Source organism: Carex rostrata, chromosome 10, assembly GCF_964058835.1.
Source record: "Carex rostrata chromosome 10, lpCarRost1.2, whole genome shotgun sequence".
NCBI classification, from domain to species: domain Eukaryota; kingdom Viridiplantae; phylum Streptophyta; class Magnoliopsida; order Poales; family Cyperaceae; genus Carex; species Carex rostrata.
In genome coordinates this window covers 10,972,360-10,984,377 of record NC_135927.1, presented here as the reverse complement: position 1 = coordinate 10,984,377, position 12,018 = coordinate 10,972,360, and the positions used below count along the sequence as shown (strand labels likewise).

Below are 12,018 nucleotides of genomic sequence, written 5' to 3'. Positions count from 1 at the left end.
CATGTCGGTAAATTTTCATGATTTTTGAACGTGTTTTGATATGTTGACCAGATGTGCAAAGTTGGACTCAGAAGCACTCATTCAGCAGTTCGGGCAATTTTTGAGAGCCGATATCTCACGATCTGTTCTGAGATTTTGTATGAAATTTCACAGTCTTGTTCTATGAAGTCAAGAAAGAATGTCGGTAAATTTTCATGATTTTTCAAGGTGTTTTGATATGTTAACCAAATATGCAAAGTTGGACTCAGAAACACTCCTTCAGCAGTTCGGGCAAGTTTTGAGAGCCAATATCTCACAATCTGTTTTGAGATTTTGTATGAAACTTCACAGTCTTGTTCTATGAAGTCAAGACTGCATGTCGGTAACTTTTCATGATTTTTGAAGGTGTTTTGATATGTTAACCAGATGTGCAAAGTTGAACTTTTAAATGCAAAAAAAAAAAATTTAAAATTTCGGACCGCAAATATTTTATGCGGTCCGGAATTTTAAATCAAAAAAAAAAAAAAAATTCGGACCGCAAATATTATATACGGTCCGGAATTTTAAATCCGGACCGCAAATATTCTGTGCGGTTTGGGCATTTTTATAAATTTTGCAAAACCGTGGTTATTTATAATAAAAGAATTTGTTTTTTGGATAAAAATAAAAATCACGGAAGCGGGAGCGCTATTCCTCCGAGTACAAAAGCATGTATTTATTTATAGTTGTTTTCACTTGTATTTATTTTTGCTATTAATTAACTTCCCTAATTTTATACGATTGTTATACTGTATATCCATCCTGTGTTGTATTATATAATTAATATTTATAAAATTATTAAATTAAAAATAAATTTAAGTCAATTGTAAATTTAGTTATCCATTTAACGAAATGCTACTCAAACTAAATGTATTATTGTTTGAAGAAAAAAACTAAACAATCTAAAATTAGAGGTGGGCTATATGCATGTTTGGGAAATACTAAAGTACATGTTTTATCAATATCTAAGTTCAAACATTCAATCAGAAATGTTCAACATGATTTCCATATTAAAATATATTTGGAGATCAAATTTTACATTTTTTTTAAATTTTTTTTACCTTTTTATTAGAATTTCTTAAAATCACTCCTTTTATATGGTAGAAAAAATATTAAAAAAAATTTAAAAAGCAGCATTTTATAAAAAAAAAATCTAAAAATTAGTAAAAAAAGAAGTTCCAAAGTATGTAAAATTTGAAATCCGAGCACATATTAATATAGAGATCATGTTGAAAGGTTCACATCAACTGTTTGAATTTTAAAAATAAAGATATTAACAGGAAGTAAAATATGTATCTTACTTCCCAAAACATGATGACCCACCTCCTAAAAACTCCTAAAAGATATCTAAAATTGAGTAAATTGGAAAAATCTTCTACGGTGAGTTGCGAAGTAAAACACGTTTTTACTTCACGCAATATCTTCATTTTCAAAGTTCAAATAGCCGATCCAAACCGTTAGATGTTTAATCTATATTAAAATATGCTTGGAAACTAAATTTTACATTTTTTGGAATTTTTTTACTATTTATTAAGGCACTTTGAAAATCGGAAAATCCGGGTAAACAGTAAAAACAGTAAAAATTTCTGGACCGTTGGATCGGCGATTTTCAAAGTGGCTTAATAAATAGTAAAAAATTCCAAAAATTGTAAAATTTGGTCTCCAAGTACATTTCAATATGGAGATCATGTTGAGCGGTTCAGATCGATATTTTGAACTATAAAATCATAAAATATGAGCGTGAAGTAAAATAGTCGCTTTACTTCGCAACTCACCGTAGCCTAACTCTCTCTCTCTCTCTCTCTATATATATATATATATACTAGTATCATACCCGTGCGTTGCAACGGGGACATATTATAAGAAACAAATATATCAATGAAAATAATAATTATCTAAAAATTAAAACACATGTTAATAGAACATTTATATCATTTTGTATTTTTAATTAACTTTAATCGTGATCTCTGATAACAATTTGATAATGTGATGATTTTTTATTTTTAAGTACCAATGATATCAAATAATAGCTCTATTCGAATCTAATATCAAATATCATACAACAATTCAATATCAACATATAATATGATATCAAAAAACATAAATAAAAAGTGTTATCGTGTGTATGTATAGGATACACACACACACACATATTATAAGAAAAATATATATTCACACACACGTTCCAATTTATATTCTTCTTTGTTTCCAATTTAGAACACACACACACATTGATATATTCTATATCGGAAATATATTATAAATTGCCCACACCAATATGTATAGAAACAAAGAAAGAGAAATAAGGAAATAAAAAAAAATGATTTCCATTTTGATCCGTATAAAAACGAAGAAGTAAGGAAACAATAAATAAGAAAATGAAAGCTGGAGTCTTCTTAATTGAAGAGGAGAAATATGAAAAAAAAAAAGGAAACAAATAAATATATCGCTAAATTTCAGAATTTATTCAATTTTAATTGTAACGTATCGTGTGGCAGCATATGTGGTGGGTATGTTTTTAACTAAATTTAGACTTCTATACATAAAACAGATGCATTTAATCAAAAGAAGACAAAATATGTAATTAGAGAGCTGAGATCAAATCTGAAGTTTCATCTCTCAATCATAGCCGTTGGCGGATCGGACACCCAACGTGCTTAATAATAGAATAGAGATATATATATAGAGAGAGAGAGAGAGGTTGGCTAAGATCAAAGTGGTAGTTCCTAAGCTTTGGTGCTACCAATTCGTTTTTCAATTTTCAAAGTTCAAAACGTCGATCCGAACCGTTCAAGTTGATATCCATATTAAAATATGCTCGGACACCAAATTTTACATTTTTGTGAATTTTTTTACTATTTATTAAGCCACTTTGAAAATCGTTGATCCAACGGTGGCTTCTGATTTTACTGTTTTGTTAAGCCACCGTTGGATCAGCGATTTTCAAAGTGGCTTAATAAATAGTAAAATAATTCAGAAAAATATAAAATTTGGTGTCCAAGCATATTTTAATATAGAGATCAACTTGAACGGTTCAGATTGACGTTTTGAAATTTGAAAATTGAGAAACAAATTAGTAGCACCAAAGCTCATAAACTACCACTTTGATCTTAGCCAACCTCTATATATATACTAGTATCATACCCGTGCGTTTCAGTGGGGATATACTATAAAAAAAATATAAATGAAAATAATAATAATTATTCAAAAATTAAGACACATATTAATAGAAAATTTATATGATTCTGTATTTTTAATAAAATTTAATCATGATCTCTGATAACAATTTGATGATGTGATGATTCTTTTTAAATACCAATGATATCAAATAATATCTCGATTCAAATCTAATATTAAATATCATACAACAATTCAATATCGACATATAATATGATATCAAAAAACATAAATAAAAAGTGTTATCGTGTGTATGTATATGATATATAGACACACATATTATAAGAGAAATATATATTCACACACACGTTTCAATTTATATTCTTCTTTGTTTCCAATATATATTTTTCTTCTTCTTTGTTTTCAATTTAGAATACACACACACACACACGCATTGATATATTCTATATTGGAAATATATTCTAAATTGCCCACAACAATATGTATAGAAACAAAGAAAAAGAAATACAAAAAAAAAAAAATTGATTTCCATTGTGATCCGTATAGAAACGAAGAAGAAGTAAAGAAACAAATAAAAAAGAAAATGGAAGGTGAAGTCTTCTCAATTGAAGAGGAGAAATATGGAAACAAAGAAATAAGAAAACGAATATATATATCGCTAAATTTCAGAGTTTATTCAATTTTAGTTGTAACGTATCGTGTGGCAGCACATGTGGTGAGTATGTTTTAAACTAAATTTAGATTTCTATACATAAAACAGATGCATTTAATCAAAAGAAGACAAATTATGTAATTTGAGAGTTGAGATCAAATTCGAAGTTTCATCTTTCAATCGTAGCCGTTGACGGATCGGACACCCAACGTGCTTAATAATAGAATGAAGATATATACATATGTGGAGGGTTCAAATGCCTCCATTTTTTGTGCCTCCATCATACCTCCATTTTTAAAAACTTTGATAACTCAAAATTTAAATCTTAAAATTCAAAATAAAATCGTTGGATCATATGAAATCAAAATTAAAATGTGATAATTTTTTATGGGCACATAGAGAAAATAACATAGATCACATCTTTCAATCGTAGCCGTTGTGTTTGGAGACCAAATTTTATATTTTTTTGAAATTTTTTACTATTTTTTTAGATTTATCGAAAATCATTGTTTTTGAGACAAATTTGAACCATAAAAAACAGCGATTTTCAATAAATCTTAAAAAATAAGAAAAATTTTCCAAAAAATATAAAATTTGGTCTCCAAACACATATTAACATGGAGAACAAGATGAACGGTTTGGATCGGTTATTTGAACTTTGAATCCAGTGATTTTTAGTCCAATGTACAAAAATATCTACGCATTACAATGTATAGTACCCTTACTATATATATATATATATATATATATAGAGAGAGAGAGAGAGAGAGAGAGAGACTAATGTGCATTCGTATGAATATGGCCCGATATGCATACGTTCCAAATTTGAAATTTCAAAATCCAAAACGTCGATCCGAACCGTTCATCTTGTTCTCTATATTAATATGTGCTTGGAGATCAAATTTTATATTTTTCTGAATTTTTTTACTATTTATTAAACCACTTTGAAAATTGTTGAACCAACAATGGCTTAACAAAAGAGTAAAATCAGCAGCCATTGTTGGATCAGCAATTTTCAAAGTGACTTAATAAATAGGAACAAAATTCAGAAAAATGTAAAATTTGGTCTCCAAGCACATATTAATATGGAGAACAAGATGAACGATTCAGATCGATGTTTTGAATTTTAAAATTTCAAATTTGGACCGTATGCATATCGGACCATATGTAGACGAATGCACATCGGGCTATATGTATATGAATGCACATTAGTCACTCTTTCTCTCTAAATATATATATAGTTTTAATGATATTTTTCAAACATTATATACACTACAATTTGCAAAAAATAATAGTGCACAGTGACTTTGCACACCATGCTTGTCACATGAAAGTTACAACCGACACAACGCATTTAGAAATTAGATGGCATCTCTTAGCTCTTAACTTTATTTAGGAGAGAAGGGGATCACATAATTTTAAATTTTCGAGGTACACTATAATATATGCTCTGGCATCTAATATATTATATATTAGCTTTGCATTACTTTTTCTTTTGAACCTATGCGATCCAAGCCAGTTAGGCTCCTATACCTTTAACATTATTAAATTAACTAAGGGTTGATTAAAAAAGCTTTAGTGAGATTTGTCATCACCTCCACGGCAAGCTTTGATTCATTAATTTCTACGAATTTATCAACTAGTTCATATTCTTATCTTAAAATTGCACGGATTGGTTTATAAGTTAATAATTATAATTTTTATAATTAAATCATGCAAGGGCTCGTTTGTTTTGATTAGTTAACACGCTTGTGCTTGCTAGCTATCACAGTGACAAACAAAAAGTTCATATTCGATTCGGCGGGTTCAAAAATTCTTAATTTGGGTATAATTCAGGAATAATTCGGTACAATAAGAAAGCAAAAAAAAAAAAAAATCTCCAAAACAAACCCCAGCAAAAAAAAAAAATCCAAAAAATTTCCAAAAAAAAAAATTGACATTTTTTTCGTGTTTTTCTCGCGAATAATTTGTGATTTGCATTTTATACGCGTTTTATTCGCGAATAAAACGTATTATACATTTTTTTGCGTTTTATTCGGAGTTCGGTTAGAAAACATAAAAAAAAAACGAATTAAACGCAAATAAAACGCGAATAATTTGCGAGTCTTGTTACTATGCTTGCTATTATTAGATGATATTTGGATGAGATGTTAAATTTAATCTTATATTGTTTTTCTTCACCATGCTTTCATCTTGAAAAATATAGTAACTTCAAAAATACAAAACTTAGATATAGAAACTAAAACATTACATATGACCTAAATTATTTTTTTCCTCACATTAAAAAGTGTTAAGATTTAATTGGAACTTGCTTTAACTAGTAAGTATTAAAGAGTTTGTAAAGATTGACGATTGATAACAATTTGTAATTGTTTTTAATATTATTAATAAAGACAAAAACATTAATTTTTTATTTATATTAAAATTAAAATAATATAGATTATGTTGTTGCTATGTTAATTTAATTTTTTTTGTTTATTGATGTTATATTATATGAGGAGGGATCTAATTAGAACATTTTATGGTTACACATCTTGACACCATATGTTTTTAAGTTATTTTGGCGTTTTCATAATCCAAACAATCGATTCAAACAGTTCAACATGATCTTCATATTAAAATATACTTGGAGACCAAATTTTACATTTTTTTGAAAAAAAACAATATTTATTTATAATTTTTTAAAATCGTTGTTTTTCAATGGTCTAAAATTATCTGAAAACAACAATTTTATACACATTTTAATAAATACTAAAAAAATTTCCAAAAAATATAAAATTTGGTCTTCGAACACATTTTAATATGGAGATCATATTGAACAGTTAGGATCGACTGTGTATATTTCAAAAATATAAAAATAATTTATAAATATATGATGTCAAGATATGTCACTTTAAGATGGTATAATTGAATTCCTCCTCAAATTATATCTATTGTTGTTAGAGAGGAGGGTTCAAATGCACCCAAATTTTTGTGCACCCAAATGCACCCTATCCTTTTTCTCCGTTTTCAAAGTCCGAATAGTCAATTCGAACCGTTAGATGCGATCTATATATTAAGATGTGCTTGGAGACCAAATTTTACATTTTTTGAATTTTTTTTACTATTTATTAAGCCACTTTGAAAATCGCTGATCCAATGGTCCAGAAAATGTAAAATCAGCGATTTTCAAAGTGGCTTAATAAATAGTAAAAAAAATTCAAAAAAATGTAAAATTTGGTCTCCAAGCACATCTTAATATATAGATCGCATCTAACGGTTCGGATTGACTATTCGGACTTTAAAAACGGAGAAAATGATTTAAAAAATAGAGTGCATTTGGGTGCACAAAAATTTGGGTGCATTTGAACCCTCCTCTTCTTGTTATTTTAATTTGAAATGGAGTTAGGATGAAGCGCGCGAAAGATATGGACATTTAAACCTCCTCAACTATTAAATTTTATATTGGATAGGTTATCGGTGTAAGACAGATAAGTTTGCATGGTAATGTCAAATTGTCAATGAAAACATTTTAGTTAGACCGACTTTAATGACGCGACATTGCGACACAAAATATTAAATGATCGTAACAAGTGGAACATCGCATCACCATAGCACAAGGTGAGACAATCACAATCACCTAACAATATCCTCTCCATTGAAAAGTAATGGATGTATCCCTTAGATTCAAATAAGCCGTTTAATTAGCTTGATGTCTCTTCTCATATGAACCTAGAGGTTTGCATTCGGGTAGGGTACGGGTACCTCGGGTATACCCGGGACGGGTAGTCGGGTAGGGCGGGTACGGGTAGGACGGGTAGTCGGATAGAACGGGTACGGGTAGGTCGGGTAGGTTTTTAAAAGAGTGTATCCTACCCATTTCAAACCCGTGCCCGTCTCGGGTAACGGGTATGGGTATTTTTTTTTTGGTTTTTTTCATTTTTTAATACTGTTTTTTTGTTTTTAATACTATTTTTTTCAGCGGCAAAATAATTTTGAATTTAAAAAAAACGGGTAAACGGGTAAAGGTACACGGGTAAAGTTGGTCGGGTAAACGGGTGCGGGTACAGATAAAACGGGTGCGGGTAGGCGGGTTTCGGGTACGGGTAAAACGGGTACGAGTTGGGCGGGTTTTTTTCCCGAATCATTGAGTCCGGTCCATCTCAAACCCGTACCCGTGTACCCGCCTATACCCGGGCACGGGTACCTCGGGTAACGGGTACGGGTCGGGTAAAACGGGTAATACCCGAATGGGTATTAGCAAACCTCTATTAATGAACCTCATGAATTATAGCTTACATAAATATTACTATTATTAAAACATACGATTTGAATTTTATTGGATAAAACTCATTACAAAAGTTAGTGTGATCATGACATGATCATTAACTACTGCTAAGTTATTCCATCGATATGTATTTATTAGTCAGATCTAGTGGCAGGGCTTTAAAAAATGGACGACCTAGATTAATCCTAGCTAGACGTAACTCAATCAGATGTGAGATGTCTATCGATATTGTAGGGTGTTTGTTTTGAGATTCATGCCAAGTTAGAATGGTTCACATTTATCACTTACACCTCACATATCTGAGGGGATACGGATTCTCTAATTTGTCTATACTTCGAATTGGGTGATACATATAAAAAGTATAATAAATAAGAAAACCACAGATCAGGAATATATATATCCATTCCTTCTATGAGTGGAGAACATTCAAACTCGTTCCAAATTGCGCTAGGTGCTGGTTTTAATAATTTAAAGTCAAATTCTAATATTATAGTACAATACGTCAAACTTGTTTCCTATTGCAAATTAATAGATTTTAGGGTTATTGGCGCTCGATCCTTGTATCAAGGTGTGGCATCTAGCAAAAATTTCAAACATAGCCGAGTTAAATTATGTTAAACCATTCTATCAAGCAAAAATTAAGTCTACCTAGTTGCATATATATTAATTTAAAACAATATTAGCAAGAGTAATTAAGAGGAAATGAGAAAGTGTTCATGTCAACTCATGGTTAGATTATGTTAAAAATTAAGAGGTTGATAATGTGATAATGATAGCATTACAAAATATTGCTAGCTACCATGACGTCATACAAATATTTGCAAATATATGTATTTACTAGGTCCAAAGAAGGCAGATTTTTTTTTTTAAATCACTACTACAGAATAAGAGATTGCACACAGACATAAATTGAGGAGCTATACGGATTTCCTGCCGTGTAAAGTGTGAGGATATATAAATCCTTGAATAAATACACACGGATATTTACCCGTGTGCGATTATAAGAGAGCTACACAGATTATTACATAAACAGCCGTGTACAAATTCTTGCCAGCGTCGCTCTCAATATTACCGAGATACACAGATTATTACATAAACAGCTGTGTACGATTACTATTTGTACACGGACTTTAAGCTAAACAGCAGTGTACGATTACTATTTCTACATGGACTTATTATATAAACAACCGTGTACAATTCCTTACTGAGCTACATGGATATTTAGCTAAATATATGTGTACGATTACTATTTCTACACGGACATTTAGCTAAAGTCCATGTATGATTACTAATTCTATACGGACTTTTAGCTAAATATCCATGTAGCTCTCTTATATATATATATTTTTATGTTTAAATATCTTTCTACACGGACTTTAGTTAAATATCTGTGTTCTTATTTTTTTTTTGGCTAGCCTCAAGTTTTGCTAGCCACGTAGAATCAGAATTCCAAAACAGAGAAACGTTAAAATAAGGAAGCCATTTAAAATCAGAATTCCAAAACTATAAATTCTTCTTGAAACCACCTTGTCCACATACATCTAAGATCGTCGATCTGCTCATTGGAGTAACACTTTTGCTTTGGTTCGTACTACAATTATAATTTGGTATTAGTTAGTAACAAGAAAAGGTAGATGCAAGACACTCGCATATATCAATTTCTATTAATAAATTGAAAATATAGTAAGTACAATATGAAAATATCAATTGGTTATAGTCAAACATGAAAATCATCGTGTAGTAAGCGCATTCCCAACCCTCCAACTGTTGCAGGCACTGAAATTTACATTTAGCGGCCTATGTTAGAATGACAATAATTTTTTGAACAAAATATGAAATTATAAAATTATAGTGTGCTCACCGGAAACCACTTCCAATTCAATTAATTTTTCTGGCGCGCGCTTTGCAATCCTCCCTCTTTAATATATTGCATAAAAGCCCTTACAAAATTGAGTGACTGTAATTAGCAATTCCACAATTTGTTATATTTGAAAAAAAATCAAACCATGTGAATTATTATTGCTTACTTTGTTACAAATGGGAAGATATCTTTGCACTTCTGAATTGGGATGTTTCCTTTGGCCTTTGAAGAATCGATGATAACAATCATATTTTTAGTTGGCACAATGATAATCAAACACCAGTGTTTGTTGTGGAAGAAGAAGAATTATAGTACTTTAGCATATAATAGTGACAATAATATTTTAGCATATAATAGTGGCACAAGTGTTTGCTATGTATGGTTAATGGTGTGATTTGCCTTTTTATATTTCACTTTTATTTCCTTTTTCTAATTCTTTAATTAAAATATAAACAATACATAAGTTAAAGTTAGAAGTAACCTCTAGTGGTATGGCATGAGAATAAATTTCTTCCCCTCCTTATTAGCATGATGCATCGGTGAGCACAGGTAATGGATAGACGTATCCCCAGAAAATTTCAGTGTCGTAGCATTAAGTTTGCCGGGGTCTAGAAATGTACACAAGTTCTTCTTTTCTACCATCTCCTCACAGTTAGAATATATATTTGAGTGCTATAAACATGGTATAAATAATTTTTGGTCACTAACATGAGAAAAATGGTGATGACTCCTACATCGAGCCATTTATCACTTGTCGAGGCATGTAGAAAGTCCTTGAAGTCTTTGAAAGACAACACGACATCCCAGCCTTCGTGTACTGATTCTTTAATAAATATCCTTGTAGAAATTCCACAGATATTTCGGGCTTCCAAAAAAATCTATTTGGTATACGATTTTTATATAAAATTGTCAAATCCGTGTACAATGACACTTTCTGTAGTGGTGAATAATAAGTATTTTTCAAAGAACCAAAAAGATGGAGAATTTTTTTCATAGGATAGAAGAAATTTTTAGTGTTTCAAAGCACTACACAGTTGGTCACAATTTTTAGAGTAGAACTAGGGTGATCCTAAGTTTACAAAGTCTTTTGGTGAACTCAACTCGAAAATCTATCATATTGATTTCAAATGACGAATCTGAACCATTGAAACCCGTATACCTTACGAGTGATATGCATCTACATGCAAAAAAATTAAACTTTCGAACTAATTTAGTATAAAGTTAAGCGGTTAAAATTAGAAGGTTTATAAATTAATTTTAATATATTTATTTTTTTAATATCTTTTTACTACTTCGACTCTATACAAAATTCATTCAAACATTTTTTTTGGATGTAGACGCATATCACTCGTAAGGTATACGGGTTTCAATAATTCAGATTCGTCGTTTGAAACCAATCTGATAGATTTTAGAGTCGAGTTTACAAAAAAACTTGATGAACTTAGGAACACCCTAGTTCTCCATTTTTTTTTACTGATAAAATTTATCATCTTTCTAGTTCTTTTAAAAATAAATTATTTTTCTAAAAGTAAAAAATCTTAAATGAAGGGCACAACATGTTGCAAATTACTTGGTCATGAAGTTCATTATATATATACTCTTTAAGTTCACAATATTTCATGTATTTAAGTGATCTCTCATTATATTTAGCACATGAACAAGTTTACATCTAGTGAACATTACCCATTTAATTAAGAAAGATGATAAAACTGAAACGACACTATGACAGTGAAAAAAAACGAGAAAGTGCAGAAACAAAAATATTATATGAAATGTAAAAATTGTTAAGAGATTTTACAATTGTGTTGTGGATTGCTTTATGTAAAACACTTCATAAATTATACATAATTATATAATTAATTCTATATTTCTATCCTCGAGAGAAGTCATATCTTACATGTTAAATGTTAACCCTGTTGTTACTAAAATATGTCCCCGCCTTATAAGTATGTATCTTTCTCGGTCAGCAGTTTTCTTGCTCTTTTTAAAATTATTGAGATAATATATTTATTGGTTTGTTTAGTATTTCATATTAATTTATTATAGATGATAGTGACACATAGAAGGACTGTTAGGCAATAA

General features: G+C 30.0%; 1 long non-coding RNA gene across 1 annotated transcript; it reads right to left on the bottom strand.

Moving 5' to 3' along the window:
* Nucleotides 1-9,782: 9,782 nt before the first annotated feature.
* LOC144561076 (uncharacterized) lies at nucleotides 9,783-10,231 on the bottom strand. The gene is made up of 3 exons (XR_013513576.1): nucleotides 10,103-10,231; nucleotides 9,937-10,015; nucleotides 9,783-9,851 (listed from the first exon to the last, which is right to left on the bottom strand). It is a non-coding gene; the product is annotated as an uncharacterized LOC144561076 (long non-coding RNA).
* Nucleotides 10,232-12,018: the final 1,787 nt, after the last annotated feature.